This window comes from Armigeres subalbatus, chromosome 2 (assembly GCF_024139115.2).
Source record: "Armigeres subalbatus isolate Guangzhou_Male chromosome 2, GZ_Asu_2, whole genome shotgun sequence".
Classification (NCBI taxonomy): Eukaryota; Metazoa; Arthropoda; class Insecta; order Diptera; family Culicidae; genus Armigeres; species Armigeres subalbatus.
In genome coordinates, this window is record NC_085140.1 from 104,825,099 (window position 1) to 104,853,016 (window position 27,918).

A 27,918-nucleotide genomic window follows, 5' to 3' on the forward strand; every position below is an offset into this window, starting at 1 on the left:
TATTGATCCACATATAGATTCCATTTCTTGATATCTCCCTATCCTAATGGTCCTTTTAATTTCTACACGTAGACTATACGATCTAGTTAGACATAAGAAAATGAACACCTCGTGGCTTTAATAAGCTCGATTGACTAATATTCCGAAATTTGGCAAATAAGATAAGATGCCAACTCAGTTCAGAAATGAACACATTAGGACATTTTGAACTTTAGATTGATTTATCTTTTACTTCTGAGTTAAGCCCAAAACTTCTCCATCATTAAGATTGATTATCGTTGGGACACCCTACCGCGAACGGAAAGCGAAAGAGAACGCTGATCAAAAGCCTCGCGTTTTAGCACGGCAATCACCTCTCCTACTCCGCACAGTAGTATGCGCTGCGACTGCGACTGAGTTGAGACAACCACAAAAGCTCATACAGACTGCTGGCTGTGCTGCTGCCCTGTGGAGTATTGTGGAGAGGAAAAAAACAAGTATTTAGTGTATAGGGCAAATAGTGTAGGAAAAACCACGATCGCCGAAGAGGAAGCCTTCTCGCCGTCGTTGTCGTCGACGGACTCCAGTGCTGCTGCTGCTGCTGGAATGGAATCTAGTTTTGCGTCTATCGATCAAGTCACTGGAGCCGTCGTTGTCCGTCGTCGATCGCGGTGAACCATAGTGAGCCATCTTTTCTATATATACGTTTCCAGGGTAACCACCAGGTGAAGTGCGATTTGAAAACGTCATCTTCGACCGCAGAGTGATCGCAGTAAACCAGTGCATATGCAGCAGTGATCTATCGAGTGATCGAGGAAATTTTGTGTGTGTAAAAGTTGCAGTGCGATTTTCGACCTCAAAGTGCTCAAGTTGGTGCGCAGATTTGGTTGCTTGCAGTGGTGTTGGATTAAGGTCTAAAGTGTAACTTACGGAAAGTGGAGAGTGTTAGGCCAACAGTAGGCAACAACAGCAACAGAAGAAGCAATCATAGAAGTCACAGTGTTGGAGAACTCCGCATACCAACGATCGGTTCATACAAACGTGTGCACATACACATCAGTGCGAAAACATTGTGTTGTGAGCTACTTATTACTCAGTTGGTCGATCACTCACCACAGAGCAGCCGAGCGCCTCCACCGAGGAAAAATATCAAACACCACACCAAAGCAGAGAGGGAGACGTGTTGTGTGTTTGAAAGTTCGCCGAAGTTAGGTAACGTATCCATATTGCTTGTTGTGATGTCTTTTACACCTTTTCCGTCGTCGTTTCACTTCAGCTCGTTGGTACTTTAAGGAAATTTGTCATCATCATATTAAGTCGTGGCTGAACCTTAAAAAAAACCTTCGATAACTGAGTGCTGCTGCTACTGCTGTTGCAGCGGTATGGAAATTGTTTCATTCTTCGAGTGACTTCGAGAGCTAATTTGGGTAGGTGTGTGGTCGTGTGTGCAGTTGCGCTGAGGCTTGAACAATTGAAGTCACTGTACTGGTCGGGGTTTCTACTTTGCGCTGGGAGCCACTTAAGTGACTTCAACAGCCAGTCCTTTGTTTGATTGATGCGTGCGGTTAGGGCAGATTACTCTGGTATCTGCTTGAATAAGCGCGCATTATGTATTTTTTTCTGTTTCTCTGATTTATTGATATCTGCATTGACGCATGAGGTGAACAAACTCTTTTTTTTCAGTGAATGATACTTTTTTATATCAAATACTGAAATTTTCACTTCAGGCGAGCTTCAGTACAAGACAAAACATTTGCAACTATCCGAAAACAGTTATTAATCTAGGTAAAAGAACACTGTAAAAAATCAAAATTTATGGCAAAAATTCACTAATTTAATTTATGATGTTTATTAGTGCAGACATAACCATTCTCCACTGGAAGTAGAAATAGAATCTATAATCAAATAAAATTTATGTGTGGTCTCGAGCACTGATGGAGTTAAGCTGGGGCACGTGACCAACCAAATCGAATATTTTCTCTGAAATTTAATTATTTACGCCAAAATTGTTCTGAGGAAAAAAATTATTTTCCTACAATTTTGAATAATTTTGAATAATTTGAATTATTTGAATAAGTCATTCGGAAATTCCTCTACGAATTCTTTTAGGAATTTCTTCAGAAATTCTTTAACGGAAGTTCCTTCAGGAATAGGTACAGACGGATTTTTTTTTTAGACCTTCGAAAATTGCTTTTAGAGAAATCCTTCCGAAATTTCTTAAGAAATATTTTTGGAAATTTCTTTAGCAATTTGTTCGGTTCGAAAATAGATTTATAAATTTCTACGGAAAACATTTTCAGAATTCTCAAGAAATCCCTTTGGAAGCTCTAAAAAAATTCTTGGAATTCTTTCAAAATTCCCCTCTGGAATTTCTTAGGATTTTCAAGAATTATTTCGATAATTCCAACAGGAATTCTTTCGATCATTCCTCTGGATTATTTAGCATCTTTTCCAAAGATTCCTTCAGAATTTCCTTTGAGCACTCTTTCGGGAATTTGTTCAGAAAATCATTTAGAAATTCTATTAGCAATGGTTCAGAAATTTAATTTAGAAATTCTTTTTAGAATTCTTTAGAAATTCCGTGCGAAATTTTCCAAGAAAAACCCCTTGAATTCCCGTTGGAAAGTCCTCCGAAAATTCATTTCGGATTTCCTATCTATTAATTTCTGAAATATTTACTACTCCGGAATTTCCTTCAGGAATTCCTTAGCAATACTATCAAAAATTGAAAATAAGCTGTCCGTTGACTTGTTGTGGTGCTTTAACTGAAATGTCTCCTTCATCAAATTTCCTCGGAGCAATGCAAAGGTTTCGGATATGATCAGAATCGCTAATATTCATTCCTCACTTCTTGACCGAAGACCTTGAGAACAGAACCCTCGAATGACTTATTCTGGCGCAGAATGTGAAATGTCTCCTTCTACAGGTTCCCCGAGAACAATCCGTAGGTCCCGAAAGCGGACAAAGTCTTCAATTATACATTCATATCTCGCTTTGATAGTAAACTATGAAAAAAGAACCGTCGAATGACTAGCTTTGCTGCTAAAACTTAAATGTCCCCTCTACAATCCGTAGATCCCGGAAGCGGTCAAAGCCATAAATGGTCCATTTTATACTCATACCTCACTTCCTGATAGAGAATCATGGAAAAGGAACCGTCGAATTACCAGTTTTGGCGCTAAAACTGGAATGTTCCCTTCTACGGGTTCCCCGGGGACAATCCATAAGTCCCGGAAGCGGTCAGAGTCGTCAATGGTCAATTTTATATTCTTACCTCGTTTCGTGATAGAAAACCATGAAAAAAGAACCGTCGAATGACTAGCTTTGGTGCCAAAACTTAAATGTCCCCTCTACGGGTTCCCCGGGGACAATCCGTAGGTCCTGGAAGCGGTCAACGCCGTTAATGTTCCATTTAATATTAATTCCTGATGGAAAACCATGAAAAACGATCCATCAAATGACTAGCTTTGGTGTTAAAACAGAAATGTCCCCTCTACGGTAGAGATGGTCGGGTTTCACATTTTGTAAATTCCTTTCAAACCCGGACCCGACCCGAACCCGGAATGAAAAATCTTATCAAACCCGAACCCGACCCATACCCGACAATTTTTGCAGTCTTAAACCCGAGCTGGACCCGAACAATTTTTTTGGCGGAAAACTCAAACTAGATATTTTATATTTCTCATTACACTCAAAAGGATATAGGCCCATACAACGAACAAGCCTTAAAATTACCAGAAGCGAATAAAAAAACATGCAATACTTTATTTCTTAAACTAGTACCCGATCAAGACCCGACATTTTATCATCTCACAAAACCGTACCCGACTCGAACCCGAGATTGTTCTAATTTTCCAAACCCGAACCCGACCCGAACCCGAACACCCGAAACCCGACCATCTCTACTCTACGGGTCCCCCGGAGACAATCCGTAGGTCCTGGAAGCTGATGCCGCGTGCACCCCAAATTGACCTCTCTGCGATAGGGTCTATTCGCCAACACACAGAGGAACTTGCTGACGCGGTGCCTACGCCTGCCCCAGTCTTGACGAGAACCCCTTTCCGTCCTTGGGCTCGGAACCCGCCCGGTTGACCGACGCCGCGAAAGCGACGATACCATGTCGTTATTCGCGTGGCCACTTGTTCGATAAAAGGGTCGGTATGATCCATGAAGCCAATTCCCAACCCTTGGACCACCTCTTATTTGCGCCTGAACTAGCTATCCTTGAGTCCACGCGCCACCTTCTGTGTAGCTCCGAGACGATTTGGACGATAGCCGATAAAACGGCGTTCCAGCAAACTTCATCTTTACACATCCTCCGGACTAGGTTGTCCGGAGTAGTGTCCAGACCACATGTGGCAAGCATGTGGTCACGCATTGCGCGAAAACGTGTTGATAGTTTGTGTATGTGTGTGTATGTCTGTGGACAAATAAATCTCACTCATTTTTATGGTACTCATCCTTAACCGATTTGCTGTCAAAAAGTTGCATTCGACGCAGAATCCAGTCCCATTGTTTCCTATTGAAAATTGGGCTGATCGGATTATGGGATTCAGAGTTATGGTCAAAATACATTTTTTTACATGAAAATTTATTACTCATTTTTTGGCACTTATCCTTAACCGATTTGCTGTCATTTTTTGGCACTTATCATGAGTCGATTTGTTCGCAACAAGTTGCATTCGACCCAGAATCCTGTCCCATTATTTCCTATTGAAAATTGAGCGGATCGGATTATGGGATTCAGAGTTATGGTTGAAATACATTTTTACATGATCATTTCTTACTCAATTTTTGGCACTTATCCTTGGCCGATTTGCTCACAAGAAGTTGCATTCGACCCAGAATTCTGCCCTATTGTTTCCTATCAAAAATTGGCCAGATCGGACTATGGGCTCAGAACTTATGGCCAAAATATATTTTGTTATAGAAAAATCGCAAAAAAGTATCACTCATTTTTCAAACACTTTTCCTCACCCGATTCGCTCGCAATCAATTGCATTCGACGCAGAATGTCCCATTGTTTCCTATTGAAAATTGGTCAGATCGGACTAGGGGCTTAGAAGTTATGGTCAAAATACTATTTATTGTGAAAAAGATGCAAAAAAGTCTGGCTCACTTTTTTAGCACTTAGACTTTATCTATTCGCTCGCAAAGGATTGCATTCAACGCAGAATCTTGACCCATTGTTTCCCATTTCAGATCAGAAGTTATGGCGAGAACACCAATTTTAAAACTACAAAACAAAATTACATTTTTTGCACTTATGCTCATCCGATTTGTTTGCAACAAGCTGCGTTCGGCAAGAAATTTTATTATGCTTATGAACAAATATGTAAAATAAGACCAATCCACATATTGGTGTTATTTTAGCTTTTTCCAAACCTTTTGAACAAACAAGAAAGGCACCATCACCACTAGGTGGATTAATCTGGGTTTTGAAATTCCATTAGAAGTTTGATTCGAATTCTTAAGGAAAGTTCTTCCGAAATACCTACGGAAATTGTATAAGGGAAACCTTACAAAATTCCCTTGGGAGAGTTTCTTTGGAAATTTCTTCATGATTTCTTTTGGAAGTTGATTTGGGAATTCCTGTGGAAATTGTTTTAAGAATACCTTCAAACTTTTGTTTAGAAATTCCTTCCGAAATTATTTCAGCATTTTTTTTTTGAGAAATCCCTCCAGCAATTTGTTAAGAAATCCCTTCGGAAGCTCTTGGAAGAAATTCTTGGAATCCCTTCGGAATCCAGGCATTCTTGATTAAATTATTTTTGATGAATTTATGTATCGACAGATACGTATTTCGTTTTCTACTTCTTCAATATCAAAACACTGAAGAAGTTTTCAAGTAGAGAACGAAATACTTATTTGTCGAAACAAAACTTTATCGTAGTAGCAGTAAATGGAAAGCAGGAGTTCTTTTAGGATTCCCTTCAAAAATTCCTCCTGAAATTTGATTAGAAATTACTTAAGACCTCCGGATATTTCTTTAAGATTTTTTCAGGAATCTCTTCAGAAATTCATCCAGAAATTCCAAAAGAAATCATTCGGGGAATTTACTTTACGATTTCTTTCAGCAATTTCATCTGGAAATTCCTTTGAAATTTCAGATAGAAACTTCCTTTCGTATTTCAAATTTTCAATAAATTTCCTGGAAATATTTGGAGGATATATAATTAGTACGATCACATCGAACACCAAATTTAAACATTTATGAATAGTTTAAATAACTGTGTACTTGGAACGGGTACTACTGAAGGGTCGTTTAACGCAAACGATACATGTCAGTGGCTAAACGACAAGGAAAGAGTGATCGTTAGAGATGCAGCTAGGGGACCTGTACCGGTTTTGGCCATGTTCCTAATTTGGACAATTTTGCGAATAATTCCAAAAATAAAGCAATTCGCGAGAGTTTTATTAGTTCCAACAAAAGATATATCCCTCGCGATTTAACGCTGCTTCAAACTGATCGATTATTTTGGAAAAATATGTATTTTCCAGGGTTGGCCAAATTAGGTACTAAGTTGGCCAAAACCGGTGCACTTCCCCTATGTTTCCTTGGTGCGTGTTGTGAAGTACAAGTTCGAGGCATTCAGTGTATGATTCCCGGAGGGTAAACATCTGCTGGTTCGGATCGGAGTTTTAAAAACCAGAGCAAAAAAAAATTGATGGTGAGGAGTACCACATTGGCGGTGCAACAGCGTCTACGGCTCATCATTTTGAGCGCTGCAACTCTCACCTCCCTATGTTTTGCTTGTTCAGCAACCGTACTCAAAACTTCCTCAAACAGCTTTGCTTCCGAGTAATCGCATTGTCTAGCTGCCAATCCGACTCTTCTGATAAAACACAGAAGAGTCTGATCTGGCTGTTGTGCCATCAAGGTGAGCCTTCGACGCTGAAGCATGACATCGGAAGTGGATGCGTAGTACTTTTTGAGGCGATAAACTGCATTAGAATAGGGGCGTGTTACTACGTCAAGTGCGTCGCTGGATGTTTCTGTAGCTCGGTACACCTCTAGCAACTTCTGCCCTGCCTTGACTTTGAAAACTATGAACTGTGTCGTCTCATCACTGATGCCTGCCAGAGTCATAGAGTTTGTCAGTAGCTCTTGCCATGCTTCGAAGTCATGTCTCGAGATATCTTCGCCCTCTGCACTTGCCTTGCATTCCGGGACACTGATAGAAGATACCGATATTTGATTCATTGAGGAAACGAATCTGGACTATACTCTCCCAACAGAATTTCTGGAATAATTCCTGCAGGAATTTTGGAAGTAATTTCGTAAGGTTTTGCTAAAAGGATTTCCTGGAGGAAGTTTCCAAAGAGGACTAATGTCAAAAGGATTTCCTGACGTGGTTTTCTAAATTATTTCTGGAGGAGTTCTCTGACGAAAACAGATTTCCCAGAACATTCCTTAATAAATTTCCGATCAATTACCAAAAGGAAATTCTAAAGAAATTTCTAAAAGAATTCCTTAGAAATTCTCAAAAGATTTCGTAAAGGAATTCTGCAGGAGCCCCAAAAAAATTTTTGAAAATTTTCTTGGAATTCCTTCTTTGAATTTTCAAAGGAATGTCTTGAGGAATTTCCAAAGGAATTTCAAGGTTTATCTCCGAAGTAATTTCCGTAGGATTTTCTGGAGAAATACTCAGTGGAAATTCTGAAAGAGCTCTTGAATGAGTTCGTTCGGAAACTCCCAAGGAAATTTCTGAAAAATTTCTGCTGCGAACTCCGGAGAAATTACTGGAGAAATTTTCGAGGGAATGGAAATTCTGATAGTATCCGAAGAAATACCTGAAATAATTTCAGAAAGAGCTCCTATAGGAAGTCCTGGAAGTATTTTGTTGGAAAATGAGAAAAAAATGTTCAAGATATTTACGACAAGTTCATATTACATTTATCTATTTCCAAGTATGCAGAAATTATTGGATGATATACAAACATATACATATTTTTCCAAGGCTGCATCTCATTCCCTGAATTATACTAAAATTTAACTTAAAAGCGATAACGAATAACGCTGCTCACACAACTGAAATACTTTTGGCAGACATTGATTTGTTTTTGACTAATGTCTCATCGGCAGTATTGTAAAATGTCATTTGCATTCGTTTGCATATTATTCCCAGAACTTTTTTCAGGAGTTAGCTATCAGCTCCTGAGGTATGGCGAACTTATAGCGCTTAAATGTGCCTACAACTTTGTCTAACAAGACATTGCTGTAAATATGTAATCTGAGGCGTGGGAGGCAAAATGTCATTCAAATGACATTATGTCAAATGACACGTGACATTTTGGAGAGTTTTGGCTTTCCAGCCTCAGATGTTATATTTAGAGTAATGTACCCTTGGACAAAAATACAGCCCTACTCAAGCGTTATGAGTACATCTAAAATAATGAAGTAAATTTGGCTGCTGAAGAAAGTTATGAACAAATTAGTCAAATGACATGCAGATGACATTTTACAAGCCTGCTCATCGGTCTTATTGGTGTCTTTGATGTTTTGGTATGAAATTATCTCAGAATTGTATTACCAATTTCAATTAATATAATTTGGAAACACGGAAAAATGTATATAAATATCTAATAAACTATATTGGAAATTCTTCTATATTCTTGCATTTATTTTAGAATTTTGTCAGAAATTCCTTCGAGAATATCTTCTAGAAACCCACCCACCCAAAATTATTTCGAGAATTCATTCATTTGTTTACAAAAGCAGATAAGTCGTTTTGAAAATTTTGTCTTGAATTCCCTTATGAAATTATCCTAAAATTTCTATAAGGATTTCAACTAGAAATTTTTTTTTACGGGTTTCATGGTACCTGATAATTCCATTCCATTCCAGTCAACATTTTGGTACCTATAACTCTTGATATAGGTTATTATATAAGAACCAACTTAATCGTATATAATGCACAGATTGGCTATATACGTACCAAAGTGGAGGCGATATAGGTACATACGAGTTTTATTTTACGATTTTTCCCGACATCAAAAGAACATTATTACGATTAAACATTAAAATATAGAAAATAAAAAAAAACTTGTCAGCACCAAGTCTCGAACATACGATCGTCGAATACTCTACCACTGCACCATACTGCACATCTTGAAGTGAGATGGATTTTTATTCAACATAAACTACACAATTTATATCTTTACAACTGCTTGAAACGTTTACAAGCCTTTTGGACTGAAGTGGCTTCGATTGTATTATGATTCACGTAGACATTTATTCGCACTGATATAGGATATTGCAAGGAATATAAGTCATTACGAGTTTTTAGTCATACAATTACGATTGATTTTCATTACGGTAAAAATTATTGTATACGATGCATTCTATACAACATTTTTTGACAATAATCTGACAAAGTGATTTAGATTTTTGATGGATGCCAAAGCGACTTTAGTTGCTGTTTGTTATACGATATTTGGTTTACTGGGACACTTAAACAGAAGCTTTTGTGCAGTTTTCCAGGACCAGGAGAATTTCTGAAGGAATTACTAAGACTCGATGCCCACGTAGCATTTTTTCAACTCTGTGTGCACACGGCGTTAAAAAAATGCAGGTGTGCAACGGGAAAAAGTAGTAACGCAGCGTAACCGCACCGATGCAAACCTACGTTATTTTATCGCTGCGTGCACGCAATTAGTGTACGACCCCTAACCCATTTTAACATTTCTAAAGAAAGTCACGGAGAAATTTCGTAATTGCTCCTTTGGAATTTCTAGACTCCACAGATATTTGAAAGGGAATTCGGAGGAATTTGGAGCAATTACTTCAGGAACTTCTGGAAACAATCATGCATGAATCTCCGAAGGAATTATCTGAGAGGCTTCCAGGCGAACTCTCTGGGGAACTTTCGAAAGAATTCCCTGATGAATTCTTGGAGATACTTCCGGAGAAACTACTGGAGGATCTTGCGGATGAATTCCTAGAGGAACTTTCGGATGAGAACGTTCTGGAGGAATTTCTGAGGTAACTTCCTGAGGAATTCCTGGAGGAACAACCGGTGGGCTTCCTGAAGGAATGTCCAGAGGAATTTTTGATTGTTTTCCCAACGGGCTCGTTGAGGAACTTCCGAAGAAACTTCGGAGAATTTTTGACGTTTGAAATCAGTTCACGCCGACTCACGCCGCCGCCGCGTTTTGATTACATATGGATTTATTAGCCATTATTTTTAGCGGAAAAAGTTTTTTTTATTGTCTTTATTAAGAAGAATTTCAGCCCTAGGCTGGCTCGTCTCCGCGAAGAAAGTTATTGCAATGCATTCAACAATGAAAAAACATGTAAAAAATTATGCAAGGATGCAAATCGCGATTATCAAAGTGGAAAATCTACGATCTCGGCACTACATACGGTAGTTCAAAAAATCGAAAAAAACACTTAATGCAAAAGAAATTGCTCTTGTAGCATTTCTTGATATTGAGGGCGCATTCGATAACGCTTCTTATTCGTCTATAGGGTCAGCAATGTTGAGGAGAAAATTCGACCCATGCATGGGTACATACCTGGGTACATGCTATGCTAGCTAATCGGAAAATCTCCTCTGAGCTTAGCGGTTCATACATCACTGTTAAAGCAACAAGGGGGTGTCCGCAAGGCGGAGTGCTTTCTCCTTTGTTGTGGTCACTGGTGGTGGATGAGCTTCTAGACAGCTTAGAGAGAAGAGGCTTCGAAGTGGTTGGATATGCTGATGACGTTGTCATTATTGTACGAGGCAAATTCGAAAGTGTTATCGTGGAAAGAATGCAATCTGCCCTAAATCACACTTTTTGGTGTCAAAAGTATCAACTAGGCATAAATCCTACAAAACTTCCATTATCCCTTTCACCAAACGGAGAAAGGTACAACTGAAACCCCTTTTCTTGAATCAAACACAATTAGTTTATTCAAGTGAAGTAAAATATCTAGGTGTCATACTCGACGCAAAGCTTAATTGGAACTCTCATCTCCAATCAGTTGTGCAGAAAGGTCTCAATACACTTTGGGTTTGTTCAAAACCCTTGGTAAAAGATGGGGCCTAAAACCAAGTATGATCATGTGGATATATAAAACCATTGTCCGTCCCAGGACAACTTACGCTTCCCTTTGTCTGGTGGCCTAAAACTAATGAGGCTGCTGCAAGGGCTAAGCTCAACAAAATCCAACGCACCGCTTGCATAGCCATCACTGGTGCAGTTCGTAGTACACCCACTTTGGCCCTAGACGCAATGCTTCACCTGCCCCGGTTAGATCAATTCATAAAGCTGGAAGCGGAAAAGTGCTCTAAGGTTAAAGAGAACAAAAACACTGCTGTCGGGAGACCTTACGGGTCACCTCAGCATATTAAATGAATTTGCCATAAATCCCGCAATAGGAATTTGTAGTGACTGGATGGAAACGGTAGTCAGTTATGACTTACCTTACGATGTGTTCATTCCTTCCCGCCAGGAGTGGGAAGGAGGTGGACCCAGCGTTCCAACAGGCTCTATAAATTTCTTCACAGATGGTTCGAAAATGAATAATCTGACAGGATCCGGAATCTATGGCCCTACAACAAACATTTCTGTCCACTTAGGACAGTGGCCCACAGTATTTCAGGCGGAAATATATGCAATATTAGAATGCGTGTTATTATGCCTGAGGAGAAAGTATAGATTTGCAAAAATATGTATTTTCTCTGACAGCCAAGCGGCACTTAAGTCGCTTAATAACTACACTTGTCACTCAAAGCTAGTGTGGGAATGCATTCTGGCTTTGAAAAACTTATCCATACGCAATCGAGTCTACCTATATTGGATCCCAGGACATACGGGTCTAGAGGTAAACGAGATTGCTGATGAGCTAGCCAGGAATGGATCTAATGAAAGGTTCATTGGCCCTGAGCCCTTCTGCGGGATCTCAGACTGCTCTGTAAAAATGGAACTGAACAAATATATGGTCAGTCAAATCACATCAAACTGGAATGCATCTTCCCCATACGAGCCAATCCAAAAGGCTCGTAACGATTAACCCCAAGAAAACCCAACAACTATTAGGTCTCAACAAAGGGATCTCAACATCTACACCGGTCTAATAACTGGACACTGCCCTGCAGATACCATCTACAAAAGATCGGAGCAATCCAAACCTCAAATTGCCGCTTCTGTGACGAGGAGAGAGAAACATCAGAACACATCCTCTGCTATTGCAGTGCACTCACCCAACGTAGGTTCAGTTCTCAGCAAGCCCTTTTAGGCCTGCTGACATATGGATCTTATCCCCAAGGACGTGGTTGGCTTCATAAAGCTAGTCTCGCCAGAATGGGGGAGTCACATACTGTAACTCAGGATCTCTATTCATCAATAATAGATGGTCTTGAGTTCAGTCGATACCAAGGTATCTCAGTGACAAACATGTTACTGAGATAACTTGCGTATTTCACAGTAAAAGGGTATATCACAATAGTCCTAAAATCTGGACGCAGTGATCTTCACCCGACAAACGAGGAAAAAAAAAAAAAATCGCGATTCGAATCATGAATGATTCTCTGGGCCATGATTCTGATGGGATTTAAATCACGCATGATTTGAATCGCCGATGAGATTTGATAAGGTGATGTGAGCAAGTGTAAATATTTAATCAAAACATCTGTTATTTGTTTTATCCAAACAGAAAATTAATTCAATACCAAATATCCTTATTATAACATTATAATAAAATTATCACAGACAAACAGACATAACACTCGTAAAACTTCCATCGTTCACTGATTTTCTGGTCGATTCAAATTATAATTAGTTGGCCAATCGATCACTCGTGGCGTGCGCATTGCGTTTGCTCGAGTTTGACGTTTGCTGACTACCGCCATCTGGTACGTGATTTGCCCAACTAACTGATATCAACAGATGTCGTTAGTGTTTGAATGACGATGATGAGTGAATGTTCAATGTCTGTTTGTCTATGACATTATTATACCTCCTATATTATGAAATTATAGGTCTCCGTTTCTCCTGAAAAATAGTTGTTGGGTTGAACTTATCGCCTTTTTATTACGCCTTGCCACGTACGAAAAAGGCAAAACGACTATAACTAAACTATAACGACAGACGAATAAAATTTTCATTTTACGCAGATGGAACATATCTTCTTCTTGAATAGCATAACAATTCTAATGAAACTTGGCCTACCTTCTCAATTTAGTGTTCTATTAACTTTTCCACAGTTGTAAATTGAAAGATTTAATATGTATTCATGTAATGCCTGAACGGCGTTGCATGCATAATTGATATTCTATGCCCATGGAGTCATAAAAGCTTACTATTTGAAAACAAACCGGACCGAGAATCAAACTCGTAGTCTACATAGTAGACTGGCCCAGGATACAAAAAGTCGTCCGATTCTAAGGGCACCCCAGTTTTGCCTTGGTGAAAATCATTCTCTGAAAATTTCAACCTGATCGATTATTACATAACCTGGCGCAATTGATTTGAAGTTAATATGGGGGTTCAGCCGAAATATATGGGAAAATACACCTCTGTTACTATTTCACAGGAAATTGGATGGAAAAGCCCGATTGAGCCCAGATTTGAAATGAAGTTAACATGCCCATGAACATTCGACAAAATTCTACCATTATAAATAAACTTTAAATCAGTTTTTGGCTGATTTATTTGGAATTGGGTTGAGCACTTTGAAATTCATTAATTGCCTTGAAAACAAGCGCGTGTAATCGAAGGTAGCTGCGATATGTGTTGTGGCGCGCGTGCAGTTACTAATGTTTCAGTGCGCGCGAAATCACGCATCGCAGGCACCTTTGATTGCATGCGTATGTTTTCATGGCAATTAATGAATTTCAAAGTGCTCAACCCAATTCCAAATAAATCAGCCAAAAACTGATTTAAAGTTTATTTAATAATAGTAGAATTTTATGCCGAATTGTTCATGGGCATGTTAACTTCATTCCCTGCCAATCTGGGCTCAATCGGGATCCTCCATCCAATTTCCTGTACGAAATAGTAACAGAGGTGTATTTTCCCATGTATTTCGGCTGAAATCCCCATATTAACTTCAAATCAATTGCGCCAGCTTATGCAATAACCGATCAGGCTGAAATTTTCAGAAAATGATTTTCTTACCTAAAGGCAAAATCCTGGAGGGTGCCCCGTAGAATCCGATGACTTTTTTTTCTCCCCATACTAGGCTGGGCCACTCTAATACATAGTAACCCTACGCTTTTGCTCGCAAGACGAACTGGATACCCCAAGATGGGACTCATTTGTAGTCATTTCCAAGATGGGACTCATATGAGGTCATTTTTAAGATAGGACAAAATGGCCTGACATTTTTTCATACTTTCTAAGATAAATTGACTTATTTTATAACAATATATTAAAATATGAGGTAAAATATGGTGCTCGGCAAACGTAACTCGAATCTGACTAAAATTCATATGGGCAGGCAGTGCAGTAAAGCTAATATATAGAATTTTCGGTAAACAATTGTAGAGATTTCAATGATGGAAAATCATTGTTAATGTAGGTATGACCTGATGTAACTGAACAAATTTGTACAGAAAGTGAAGTTCGTCCATATTACATAGCTGTACACTAAAGACCCGATTTTCCAGATATTAACCTTGATTAGCAGCTGCGTACGAACATAGTTAGAGCATGCGTACGAAATCAGTGGAACAAATCCGGGTTAATGTGTCTCTAACGCTTCTCGATTTGGCTTAAGCCATCCCGGCTCGTGTGATCTGAGCTCTGATGGCTGTATAGTTAACTTCGGAAGCACACGAAAACCAAACAAATTTCCACTGTATTCAGTAAATCTGCAGTCAAACATTCCCCAACAAGGCACCTAATGGGAATACACACATGGGTGGCTAAATCCGCCTTATCAGATTTTGTGATTGGCTTGCGCCAGAGCCGCCAGACAGCCGAATCAAAACAGTAAACATCGCCAAATGGAGCCGACTGCCAGTGAGGTATGCCGCCGCGCTGTACCGTTTATATACAGGCAAACAACTCTATAAAACGGGTGGATTGATAAACAATGTAAAGTAGAGTGGGGCAGATCAGATAAAATCTTATACGGATATCAACCAACAATTTTAGAAAGGTGCTTGAGCCTTTTTTTTACAGATCGCAAAAATATTTCTCAACTCACGAACCTTATCCAATGTTTCTAGGTTTTCTTAGTGCATTTTGCGAGACTGCGCATCAACATTTGTTCATAATCTTTTTCGAAAGTAAACTAGAATACGGGTAAGATCATAATACGTTACAAGTCATAGTTTTATCTATTGATTCCAATTTTGCCCACCTTCACCCTACGCTTATCTCGCAAAGTTTTCAATGCGAAAATAACTCGTTCCATTGGTGATGTACTGAATTAATCTTCTTTCGAGCTTTCAACAATAACAAGATGAGCTTCTTGCCATATAGCGTTCTTCTTTCCATTATCCGTCCATGCGATAATCCCTTCTCTAAAACTTACTCAAGAATTGCTCAGCTCACTCAGGCATCGTCGAGCAAAACTTGTTTTGGAGTCACGGCATTATCGGCGATCTTCTTCTTGAATAGTTGTGTGACGGTGTGTTCCTTTCAATCCGATTCAATCCGACCCGCCGGAGCACCCATAGCAGCCGAGTGTAGCAGCTATGCGCCTCGACCCGTGTGGTGGTGCTGACCTTGGGGAGCTATCAAACGGCACACATTCGAGCCGACTGCCTCTTATAGATACCTACCTCAGGTGAGCAGATTTAGCAAATACTCACAAGGTATGAAATTCAATTCAAACATCGTTGCGATTGATCGTTGGATTGATTCGGCCGATGATTGTATTGCGTCATATCGATGAAGTTGGAAATATTGCAGTAGGAGCAGAATGATTGAACGCAAGAGACGTTTTCATGTCACACGTAATCTGCGATCAATATAGACCACAGTATCCTTCTTCTACTTCTTGTTCTTCTTCAATTTCCACTTGGAACTTGTCCTGCTGTTCAACTTAGTATTCTATTGAAATGCTAATTATAACAGTTAATAATTGAAAGCTGAAATTGAGCTGAAAGCTGAAATCTAAGCCGGCAAATTGTACATGAATATGTATTTTGTGTGGCATAGTACACTATGCTTAGGGAGGCGAGAATGGTTCCCACCTGAAAACACCCTAGGCCGGAACGAGAATCGAATTTGCTATCTGCGGATCGGCAATCCTACGCCTTTGCTCGTAAGGCTAATTGGAGACAAAAAGATGCAAGTAGTAAACCCTTGGAGAATAAATTTGCGACCTGCTGTGTATGATGAACGGCTTTGTGACCTTCAGCTCCACACCTCCGATAAGCCGACTCCGATCAGGACCTTTAAAGTCATATGACTTATGTCCGTAATCGAAGTACTTGAAGCCATCCCATGAGCTTGTTGGTTTGCGCTCACTGAGCATACTGACCAACCCACCTTCAGGTTGGCCTTATCCAGTACCAGTACCAGTACCTGGAATGAGGCAATCTGCGTTCCAGCATAACCTTTCCGCAACCGAATCGTGGTATCCTGGATTTCAACGCCACACTGATCTCGCAGTGCAGCTACCAGCTCACCGGCTTCGGTAATTTCGTCCAGGCCTCGGCATTGGATTACCTCTACTGGGCATAGGGCTCTCACCTGAACCGCTTCATCCAGCACCTCTTCTGCCAACTTTTTATACGCGGAACTCTTCCGCGCAGCATCTCGCTTCAGGACGAGGATCATCTCGCCCTTCTGCATTCTGCGGATGCAGTTTACATCATCCCCTAGGCCAGTAAGCTTTTTATAGCCCCGGAAAGCTTTCAGAACGTCAGCATAGCTCTTACCATCAGCCTTGACGATAATTGCTTCGCCTCTGTCCTTCCTGCCATGACCATGGGAAGGTGTGCCCTTTCCTCTACGGGCACTCCCCTTCTTGGCCAATGGCGCCTTCGTCTCCTCTGCCGCTTTTCGCTCCTTCTTCGCCATTTGGGATTCACAACTTCCCTCCAGGGCAGGCCTTCCTCCCGGCGATCTTCGGTAGTACTCGTAGAAGGAGGAATTGGTTTCCGTCGTTTCCTTAGGGTCAGCAACCTGCCCAACATTCTTCCGACGGATCTTAGTAGCCTTCTTTTCGTGCAATATCGGCTTGGCGCTAGCTCCCTTCAGGTCGGTTGGCCAAACTGACCTGACTATGTTTTGGAGTTGCTCCAGTAACAGTCATGCGTATACGGAGTTCTGCAGTCTGGCTTTCTGCCAGCTGCTTTTCTTCCGTAAGGACTCGAATCTTCAACTCGGCTTCCTTCCTGGCCTCCACCGCTTGGCTAACTCCTATCTCTTTCTCCTCGGTAAGTTGGCGGATCTTTCGTTCCGCCTCCTTACTTGAATGCAGCAAGGACTTCCACTCCAGCTTCGCCTCTACAACCATGTTGCAGAGGGCCAGCACGGACTTCTTAAGGTCCTTGCTGTACTTCCTGTTGTCCAGAAAGGACATGATTACGTCCGTTACGTCTGTAATCACCTCAATTTTCTGGCCTCCACTCTCCTTGTGACTGGTCAGGGTAGCTCCGTCCATCTTGATCTCGATGGGCGGCTCCTCCGACATGCCACGCTCTTCTGTATCGCCTGCCCCTGGTGATCGGTGGGGCAACCTGTTAAATGTTTAAAAACAATTATGTCTCCCCCCTCGGATTTTTTGCGCAAAAGTAATATTTTGAGAGCGCAATAAAGGAATTCGGATAATTTTAAGGATTTTCAAAACAATATTTAAAAAATTCGAGGCGTTGTTTGATGTTTTTTATTTTAATATTTATTTTTTATTGTCCCCCCTTGACATATCGGAGACCAGTGGGAAATGCTTTTAATTTAATATTTGTTACGGCCGAACTCTGAGAAAAGTTATAATGTCAAAATATGTCTATCAAATTAATTGTCTTTTTATGTTCTAGATATGGGGAATATTTTAATTCCCAATTGAAGTGGATTTTGATCCCAATAAGATAGGCATCAGCGCCCACTAGCTTACAGCTCGGGCGTTGTTAGTCATCGTGTTTATTATGGACACAATCTCTTTCGTTACTCACACAAAACTTTGCTAATCCCCGACAAAAAGTCTATTAGGCGTGAAATCGTCGTTGTCTTCGTTATTTGGTTTTGCTTTTTGTTTTGTTGAATAGTAAATAAATGGCATGACCTAATGAGGTCTCGCGCTTAGAATCATAGTGGCGTAGCTGCATTGATCGATTTCTCTTCGTCGAAGATTTAATAATTAAGGGTGATAAAGGATGATTGTATCTTGTGCCTAATGCATTTATCACGGTCGTGGCTTTTAAAATAATTGAGTTATTAACGAATTATAAAATCGATTAAGAGAATTCGATCAAAACAGTTATGCCCTAATGATTCTAAGCGCTAGAGTTTTTTTTTGATTTTCTGTTCTATTACTTTTAAGTGCTACTACAAATGTTGATGGAATATCAAACCTGTTTTAAAAGACCGGTAATAATGTTTAGGCGAACGAATAATCACCATGAGCAGGGTGAGCACAGACATGGTCCTGATTCTTATAAATTCAATTTTGACCTCAATCGCAGCATATGCCTTTTTTGCACTCATCAACGCAACCGGTTCCTACCGGATGAAGGTGAGAGTGACAGCAACAAATGGACTCTTTCGCTTCCTCCAAAATACAAAGATGGACAATTTCGGACAAATTTTGGGTCAAATTAGATATGTTGAAACTCTGCCAATTATAAACGGGAAATTTAATCGCCAGCTTGGCCCTTCACTTTTGCACTGCTTAATTCCGGTTACTTGCGAAAATTTAACACTTTCATTTGCCGATTATAATTGATTACTTGACTAATGGTCCTCATGGGCACCCGAAATCGAACCAATCGAAAACGCATTTCGCGACTCGCACACAGGAAGTCCGCTTACTTCCGAAGGTTGTCACCTTCGTCGGCAGTAGATCGATTTCAAATTGGCTCACCTTTTTGTCGTCCGCTGATCGGACGTTCGATAGGGGTGCAGTATGGCGCGTGCTAACCGTTTGTGACAGCGCATTTTTGTTTTCTCACCACTTGGCAATACTTTCAAATTAAATTTCCAACATTGATTGTCCGTCGCCGAAGCATTCGTATTATGTAGCACCGATGACGGCAAGCTCGCAGAGCACGGCTGGCCTCGGTAGTGCTTGAGGTGACGGCGTCGTCACTATATTAAACGTGATCGCTGCTGGCTGGAACAATGGTCAAACGCAAACAGCAATACCTACTTCTACAACGCAAACGGTTGGGCTTCTGATAAATAGAGTAGCCGTTCCATTCGAAGGCATGTATGTAGCTGGAACGGCACCACAAGACAGTACTGCGACCACCCACCAACCCCCTTCGAATGCCTATCCGTACGTCCGTGAGTGGGTGTGCGCCAGATAACACGGAAAGTGGATTTCCTTTTCTGAACTTAGCTGCTTGGACGGGCGGCCGTAGATCGCATTTGGTGGCTAGAAATATGCGCTTGTAGCTTTCGATTTTGTAAACATGCTACTGGTATCTTATTCAACACTTGCGCTTTGTATGCCTGGAGTTATCTAAGGGAAAACACGGTGATTCACATTCAATGCCAAGTTTGTTTGAGCTCAAGCGCAAAGCTGACCACGACGGTTATGGCTTGTATGAGGTGTAGTGTCGGTTTAATAAGTAGAGCAAAGTTCAAGAAAATAATTAAATTATTAGAAAAATAGTTGTGAACAGCAATTCTATTTTGTGATAAAAAAGCCATCACAAAAATTATGTCTTTCCTGTAAATTTAAAGCCTCAAAACGTGAACATGACTGCTGCTAGAAATGGCTTCGTATCGTTAAATCATCCATTATTCCGAGCTGATTTCTCAAAAAAAAAAACAGTTTCCCAGAAAATTGGACTATTATTTACAAAAATGAGCCATGGGTAAAGTCTGAGACATTACCACAAAGTAGACGTAGGGCTTTCTTGAAAACTTCAATCCACATTCTATCAAAAACACTTTTGTATTGTACGAGACGTATCAGCCTTGGGCTGAAAGTCTCACTAATAAAGACAAAAAAAACTTTTGTGTTGTTAACATGAAACATGGTAAAAATAATATAACAATATGGGTTAAACATGGAAATGATAGATTTGAATGGAAGAAAAGTATTCTAGCCATCACATTTGACGGGAATATAGTGTGTAGTGTAGTGTGTGCCTTGTATATATTTAGTGTCTTGGATAGATCATGGATTTACAAGTTTATTTATTTATCATCAGACTAAGGCCGGAGTGGCCTGTGCTGCATACAAAAGACTTCTCCATTCAGCTCGGTCCATGGCTTCACTTCGCCAACCACGCAGTCTGCGGAGGGTCCGCAAATCGTCCTCCACCTGATCGATCCACCTTGCCCGCTGTGCACTTCGCCTTCTTGTTCCCGTCGGATCGTTGTCGAGAACCATTTTCACCGGATTACTGTCCGACATTCTGGCAACGTGCCCGGCCCACCGCATTCTTCCGATTTTCGCGGTGTGAACGGTGTCCGCCATCTGCACTCCACCATAGATAGTACGCAGCACTTTCCTTTCGAAAGCTCCCAGTGCGTGTTGGTCCTCCACGAGCATCGTCCAGGTCTCGTGTCCGTAGAGAACTACCGGTCTTAAAAGCGTTTTGTAGATAGTCAGTTTGGTACGGCGGCGAACTCTATTCGATCGGAGCGTCTTGTGGAGTCCAAAGTACGTACGATTTCCAGCCACTATGCGTCTCCGAATTTCTCTGCTGGTATCGTTATCGGCGGTCACCAGTGAGCCCAAGTACACGAATTCTTCAACCACCTCGATTTCGTCACCACCGATAGAAACTCGTGGTGGGTGGCTCACATTGACCTCTCTTGAGCCTCTTCCTATCATGTACTTCGTCTTCGACGTGTTGATGACTAGTCCAATCCGTTTAGCTTCGCTTTTCAGTCTGATGTAGGCTTCCTCCATCCTCTCAAAGTTACGTGCCATGATATCAATGTCGTCGGCGAAACCAAATAACTGGACGGACTTCGTGAAAATCGTACCACTCGTGTCGATCCCTGCCCTTCGTATTACTCCCTCCAAAGCGGTGTTGAATAGCATACACGAAAGACCATCACCTTGCCGTAACCCTCTACGCGTTTCGAAGGGACTCGAGAATGCCCCTGAAACTCGAACTACGCACATCACCCGATCCATCGTCGCCTTGATCAACCGTATCAGTTTATCCGGAAATCCGTTTTCGTGCATTAGCTGCCATAGCTGGTCCCGATCGATTGTATCATATGCGGCTTTGAAGTCGATAAATAGATGATGTGTGGGCACGTTGTATTCGCGGCATTTCTGCAATACTTGACGTATGGCGAACACCTGGTCTGTGGTAGAGCGTTCACCCATAAATCCCGCCTGGTACTGCCCCACGAACTCTCTTGCAATTGGTGTTAGTCGGCGACATAAAATTTGGGAGAGTACCTTGTAGGCGGCGTTCAGCAATTTGATTGCGCGGTAGTTGCTACAATCCAGCTTATCGCCCTTTTTGTAGATGGGACACACGACACCTTCCATCCACTCCTGCGGCAGAACCTCATCCTCCCAAACCCTGGTAATTACCCAGTGCGGCGCTTTAGCCTCACCACCATGTTTAAACAGCTTTCTTGACAGTTGGTCAGCTCCAGGGGCTTTGTTGTTTTTCAGCTGGTCGATCTCCTCTTGTATTTCCTGGAGATTCGGAGCCGGAAGTCGCATGTCCTGCGCGCGTGCTCCTAGGTTCATTACCATACCGCCACCGTTGTCTGCCATATCGCCATTATGGTGCTCTTCGTAGTGCTGCCGCCACCTTTGGATCACCTCACGCTCGTTTGTAAGAAGGTTCCCGTTTATGTCCTTACACATATCAGGCTATGGCACGTGGCCCTTACGTGAACGGTTCAACTTCTCATAGAACTTTTGTGCGTTATTAGCGCGGTACAGTTCCTCCGTCTCTTCATGGTCTCGATCTTCCTACTGGCGCTTTTTCTTCCGAAAAATCGAGTTTTGACTGTTCCGCGCCCGTTTGTATCGTGCCTCGTTCGCCCTCGTGCGGTGTTGCAGCAATCTCGCCCATGCTGTATTCTTTTCCTCAACTAACTGCTCACATTCGCCGTCATACCAGTCGTTTCTCTGATCCAGAGCCACCGTGCCTAGTGCAGCGGTTGCGGTGCTTGCAATGGCGGATCGAATATCTCTCCAGCCACCTCCAAGAGATGCTGCGCCTAGCTGCTCTTCCGTTGGGAGTGCCACTTCCAGCTGCTGCGCGTAGTCTTCCCAAGTAACATTTCAAGTTTTATTCCGCTCTAGGAATGGTTTTCAAGATCAATTTAGGCCGATACAAATATTAAATTTATTTTATGTCACCACCCCCCCCGTTCAACTTTCCCAACATATTGAGGGGGCGAAAAAAATTTGTTGTTGTTGTTTTGTTTTTGTTTCTATCTGGATACAATATATATCATTGATAGACCATAAATGTGCCCCCAAGAATATTTTAAATAATAATACGAGCATATATCTCTACCGGCATAAATATTCTATATCTTATCCTTACAGATTCCGTCTAAGCTCCCTAGCAATATATGGCTTACCCATTTCCATCCAAATCTAAATATTTCGAAAACTTGCGAAGGTAGTCCCAACCTTTTTGACTCATGTTCCATTGCAATCCCAGTTTCATCAACTGATGATATCAGACTGTCGAGATATTGAAGTCCTCCGATCGTCCGGCTACTGCAAAGTTTGTGGGGCGTTTACCGTTGACACTCAACCACCTGGTCATGTGGGGGTTGATGGACCCGCCGCAAAGAGGCACACATAAAAGAGCATCGCAGTACTGATATGGCGTTTCGTGTTCATTAGCCAAATCAGAGTCGTATAGATGTTCAAGTTATGGTACATGGTCAATCGCACACACCAAGATCTTTTCGATTACGCTGAGAAGTAACAGTATAGATGGTATGCATTCTTGCCTCACATCAGCGACTACCCGAATGAGGTCAGACAATGCTCTGACCCTATGTGAAAATACATTGCATCCCTGGGCGCAAAACAGATTTTTGTGATTCAGACAGACAGCATATGGTCACCTCCGCCGACTGCCGATCGACCTTGGTGGCCCCTTTAGACTTCCTGCTTCAGATGCTTTTAAGAACGCTGTCTAAGACTTGAAGAAGCTGTTCGAAGTGATCGAACCAACATTTCAGCTTTCCAAGTCAGTGAATTATTGATGCGATAATATTCGGTTGCTGCAGCCATGTTTTCTTCATCGACCAGGATGTCCACCCATGCCAACCTGTCCTGTCTGCAACAACGCCTGACTCCCACTTACAGAGATACATACCGTAGACGGGACTTGTACTCTACTCCTATGATTCTTCTCGTTCCTCAGCCTTTGATTCTATACGCTTCTCAATATCCAGTCGGGTGTTGATCTCGCCGGTTTTGATAAAAGTATTCTTCGCCACCCACTTCTATTCTACGCTGCCATCTTCCAGAACATCCACTACCTGAGTTCCATATTCTTCAACTAACGATCTCTTCACTGCTGGATCTTCTGGTCGGTCTATGGTGAATCGACACCAGAGTGAATTCTCCCACCGCTGAATTCTGGAAATGCGTGGTCGGATCTTGCCAATTAAAAGATGATAGTCAAACGCGATGTCATCGCTGTGTTTATCACGGACTCAAGAAGCCGCTCTCTTCATTTTCAGGTGATCTATTTCCAGAGGAGTCAAATACTTTTTTTTTTCTTTTTTTTTTTTTTTATCTAATTTTATTTGCTAATTATCTAATACATGCATTCATCTCTTAGACTAGGTGTTCCGTGTTTTCTTAACACTATCATCCTTATTTGCTATGTTACATTTTTAGTTATTATCAATACATTTCAATTGCCTCTGGCAGTTAGAATATTCCTTTGGTTGAATTGAACCATGTAGGAATTACAATGTTTTCTACTTAAACTAAACTTAACCTAATTTATACTAAGGGTACAAGGATCTAATCGTTGCAATAGAAGATTGCAACGATTTTTGTCTAAAATTGGAAATTATTTTGTTGGACATTTGTTGCAATGTATCAATATTAGAAATTCTATGAAGTTCATTGGTACTATACCACGGAGGCAACTTCAGAATCATTTTCAGAATTTTATTTTGAATCCTCTGAAGTGCCTTCTTTCTGGTATTGCAGCAACTAGTCCAAATTGGCACAGCATACAACATGGCAGGTCTAAAAATTTGTTTGTAAATCAAAAGTTTGTTCTTAAGACAAAGTTTTGATTTTCTGTTTATAAGTGGATATAGACACTTAATATATTTGTTACATTTGGCTTGAAGGCCTTCAATGTGATTTTTAAAAGTTAATTTTTGATCTAGCAGAAGTCCTAAATATTTAGCTTCACTAGACCAATTAATTGGAACCCCATTCATAGTGACAATATGTCTGCTAGAAGGTTTCAAATAAGAAGCTCTCGGCTTATGTGGGAAAATTATAAGCTGAGTTTTGGAAGCATTCGGGGAAATTTTCCATTTTTGCAAGTAAGTGGAGAAAATATCCAAACTTTTTTGCAATCTACTACAAATGACACGAAAGCTACGCCCTTTGGCTGAGAGACCTGTGTCATCTGCAAACAAAGATTTTTGACACCCTGGTGGTAAATCAGGTAAGTCAGAAGTAAAAATGTTATACAAAATGGGCCCCAGTATGCTGCCTTGGGGAACACCAGCTCTTACAGGTAATCTATCAGATTTTGAATTCTGATAGTTTACCTGCAGTGAGCGATCTGATAAATAATTTTGGATCAGTTTAATAATGTACAGAGGAAAATTAAAATTCATCAATTTTACAATCAAACCTTCATGCCAAACACTGTCAAATGCTTTCTCTATATCAAGAAGAGCAACTCCAGTCGAATATCCTTCACATTTGTTGAGCCGAATTAAATTCGTAACTCTTAATAACTGATGAGTGGTTGAATGCCCATGGCGAAAACCAAATTGCTCATCAGCAAAAATAGAATTGTCATTAATATGAACCATCATTCTATTTAAAATAATCTTTTCAAACAGTTTGCTTATTTAAGAAAGCAAACTGATTGGGCGATAACTAGAAGCTTCAGCTGGATTTTTGTCCGGCTTCAAAATTGGAATAACTTTGGCGTTTTTCCATTTATCTGGGAAGTATGCCAATTGAAAACATTTGTTAAATAAATTAACCAAAAACGATAACGAGCTCTCAGGAAGTTTTTTGATAAGTATGTAGAAAATACCATCATCACCCGGGGCTTTTATATTTTTAAATTTTCTAGTAATAGATCTCACTTCATCCAAATTAGTTCCCAACGAAGGGTCAAAACATTATCTTGGTTGAGAATGTCTTCGAAGCTTCGTGTAACCTGATCCTCAATTGGACTAGTGAGACCTAGACTAAAATTATGGGCACTCTCGAACTGCTGAGCAAGTTTTTGAGCCTTTTCGCCATTTGTTAATAAAATTTTATTTCCCTCTTTAAGCGCTGGAATTGGCTTTTGAGGTTTTTTAAGAATTTTCGTTAATTTCCAAAAGGGTTTCGAACTGGGATCCAACTTCCAGACATTATTCTCAAAGTTGGTATTTCTCAGAATAGCGAAACGTTTTTTAATTTCATTTTGCAAATCTCGCCAAATAACTTTCAACGCGGGATCGCGAGTTCTTTGGTATTGCCTTCGCCTCACATTTTTAAGACGGATCAGTAGCTGAAGATCGTCGTCAATAATAATGGAGTTGAATTTAATTTCACATTTAGGAATTGCAATGCCTCTGGCTTCGACAATTAGAGGAGTCAAATACTAATCCTGACAACTCAAAGCGGCTCTTGAGAAGTTGTTGGCTGCAGATGGGAGAAGCGGGAGCGGGTGGACTCTCCGGTCAACGATAGTAAAAAAGCCGCAACAACTGGCGATAATCGCCTCCTCTGCGATATTTCAAGGTGTCTAATTGGAGTAAGGACAAATCCGTGGATGCCAGAGAAAGACGCGACATGTCAGTCACTCACCGATCCAACTGATCAGCTGAAACGTTGGCTCGACCACTTAGAACAACTTCTTCGAGTTTTGACGACTTATCCTAATTCAGATATAGGGAAAGGTTGACAATTCTCCGACGTACCCGTAATGCTGGGTAGACACCTTTACGTGGTGTGTTACGGGGTAAGATCTACCACGGTTACATTGCCAGCTACAGGCAAATCCTGACCCAACAAATACCTTCCTCATTATCCAACTCCGTGATACTTATGAGGGTGTCGCTAAGTCGGTGGCCTCTCGTTAAGTAAGTACTACATCAACACTTCCTTCCTCTCCCTAGTTACGGTGAAGATGGGCGTGGCCAGGAGTAGTAATCCTCATGCTTTTGTTATTTTTGTTTAAGACTGGAATCAAGGACCACTCTCCTTCTTGATTTCTGATAGCATTCTAGATAAGGATCTCAAAAGTAAAACATGAGTATCACTAGTGTCCAATCTACGAATTACACCGTAACAATGCTAATGCTAATGCTAATGCTAAAAGGTTGACAATTCTCCGACGGCAGCAGGTAAGATTCAGCCCAGATGATCATGTGAGAACCATACTGTCATGATTTGCATCATCCTGGAGCAGGTCAATGAATTTCCGGAGTCCCTCCATTTGGTATTGATTGAGGGGCGTCCTTAGAAGCAAGGGAGGTCTAGACAAAATCCAGAGTTCAGTACAATATAATTGCTTAAGTGAGGCAAGGCTGGATGTATTGTGTCTCTGGTGCCCATAGTAATCGACGAAATCATGGGCCGCGCTAGTAGCCCACCACCATAGAGCAATCGTTCTACTTCGACCCAGATGACGATACTGCAATACTAACGCAGCAGTGGAGTAAACTGAATGACCTTGTTGAACGCTCCCCTCATCAACTTCAACAACACTGAATCATTGGATGTGAACAACTCCAACTCCAACTCCACGGCAAAAACTTTGCCAAGGTCTACAAAACAATTTAAGTGTGCAGGACATCGTAGCAGGGGCAGACCTAAGATCTCCTGGCGACGAAGCCTTAACAGAGAAATAAATTCAGTCGATAGGAATCAGGGCCTAATTCAATGATGGAGATCTTTAACGTTGGCCCTATGCCCCCCAAAAACTGCTCAGAACACAAGAGTGAGTGTGTGACGATTGGATCCCAGATTAAAAATACCACATGTACATGGAGCTGAAAAGGAAACCAATGCGCCATATAACCTATGTATTGTGCAACTTTGGTTAGCTATATTTACAAAGCAATAGAGATTTATTTTGAAACTGTTTGGAAGCATGTTTTATTTTTCATAGATCAATTGGACCTGTGACTCTCAAAAAGCAAGATTATTTTCAGTGTATCGTATCTTTGCTTGGAGTAAGGTAAACGAAAATCTGCAACCAGACGCCTGAGAAAACATCTCAGATCGTGTGGGGGTCGGGAAGTGTCCAAGCAGCAATCGCCGTCTATGAGCCGAAATGACCTCCTTACGACTATACAGATACTCTCGCAGCTTATCCGCGCATGTTTCTTGTAGGGTAAAAGACCCAATAGTGGAGGAACTGAGCACGTTCCACCACTATTTTTTGCTTTCCATCAAGTCTATACTTCATTGCACTTACCTCAAGAGTGTATAAGAAAGATCGTTAAACATATTTCATCCGAAAAGTGTTGTGTTGCCACCTAAAATAGTACCTCCAATTATTGGTGCAGTGTTCCAATAGTTGCGTTATTTTTAATTCGTGTTCCTATAGTTGCGGATCCCATTGTTTTCATATGGGACTCGCAACTATCGGAACACTTCCGGACTACCGCAACTATTGGTGCAACGCCAAGAAAAAGATAAGGTATTTTAGTGATACTTTACCGATTTTGAGG

At 41.0% G+C, this 27,918-nt stretch overlaps 1 protein-coding gene across 9 annotated transcripts in view; it reads left to right on the plus strand.

Annotated features, from left to right (window-relative positions):
• Window positions 1-27,918, plus strand: part of LOC134210571 (PTB domain-containing adapter protein ced-6-like) — a 182,862-nt gene that overhangs the window by 13,030 nt on the left and 141,914 nt on the right. For 6 of the 9 annotated variants that reach the window (XM_062686645.1, XM_062686653.1, XM_062686648.1 and 3 more), the window contains exon 2: window positions 693-1,191. The exons of 2 other annotated variants lie outside the window; for them this stretch is intronic. The gene's annotated coding sequence lies outside the window, so the exon portion shown is untranslated. Of the gene's footprint in view, window positions 1-454; window positions 477-692; window positions 1,192-27,918 lie in introns of those variants that run through there. One more of the 9 variants, XM_062686650.1, reaches the window with a different exon arrangement.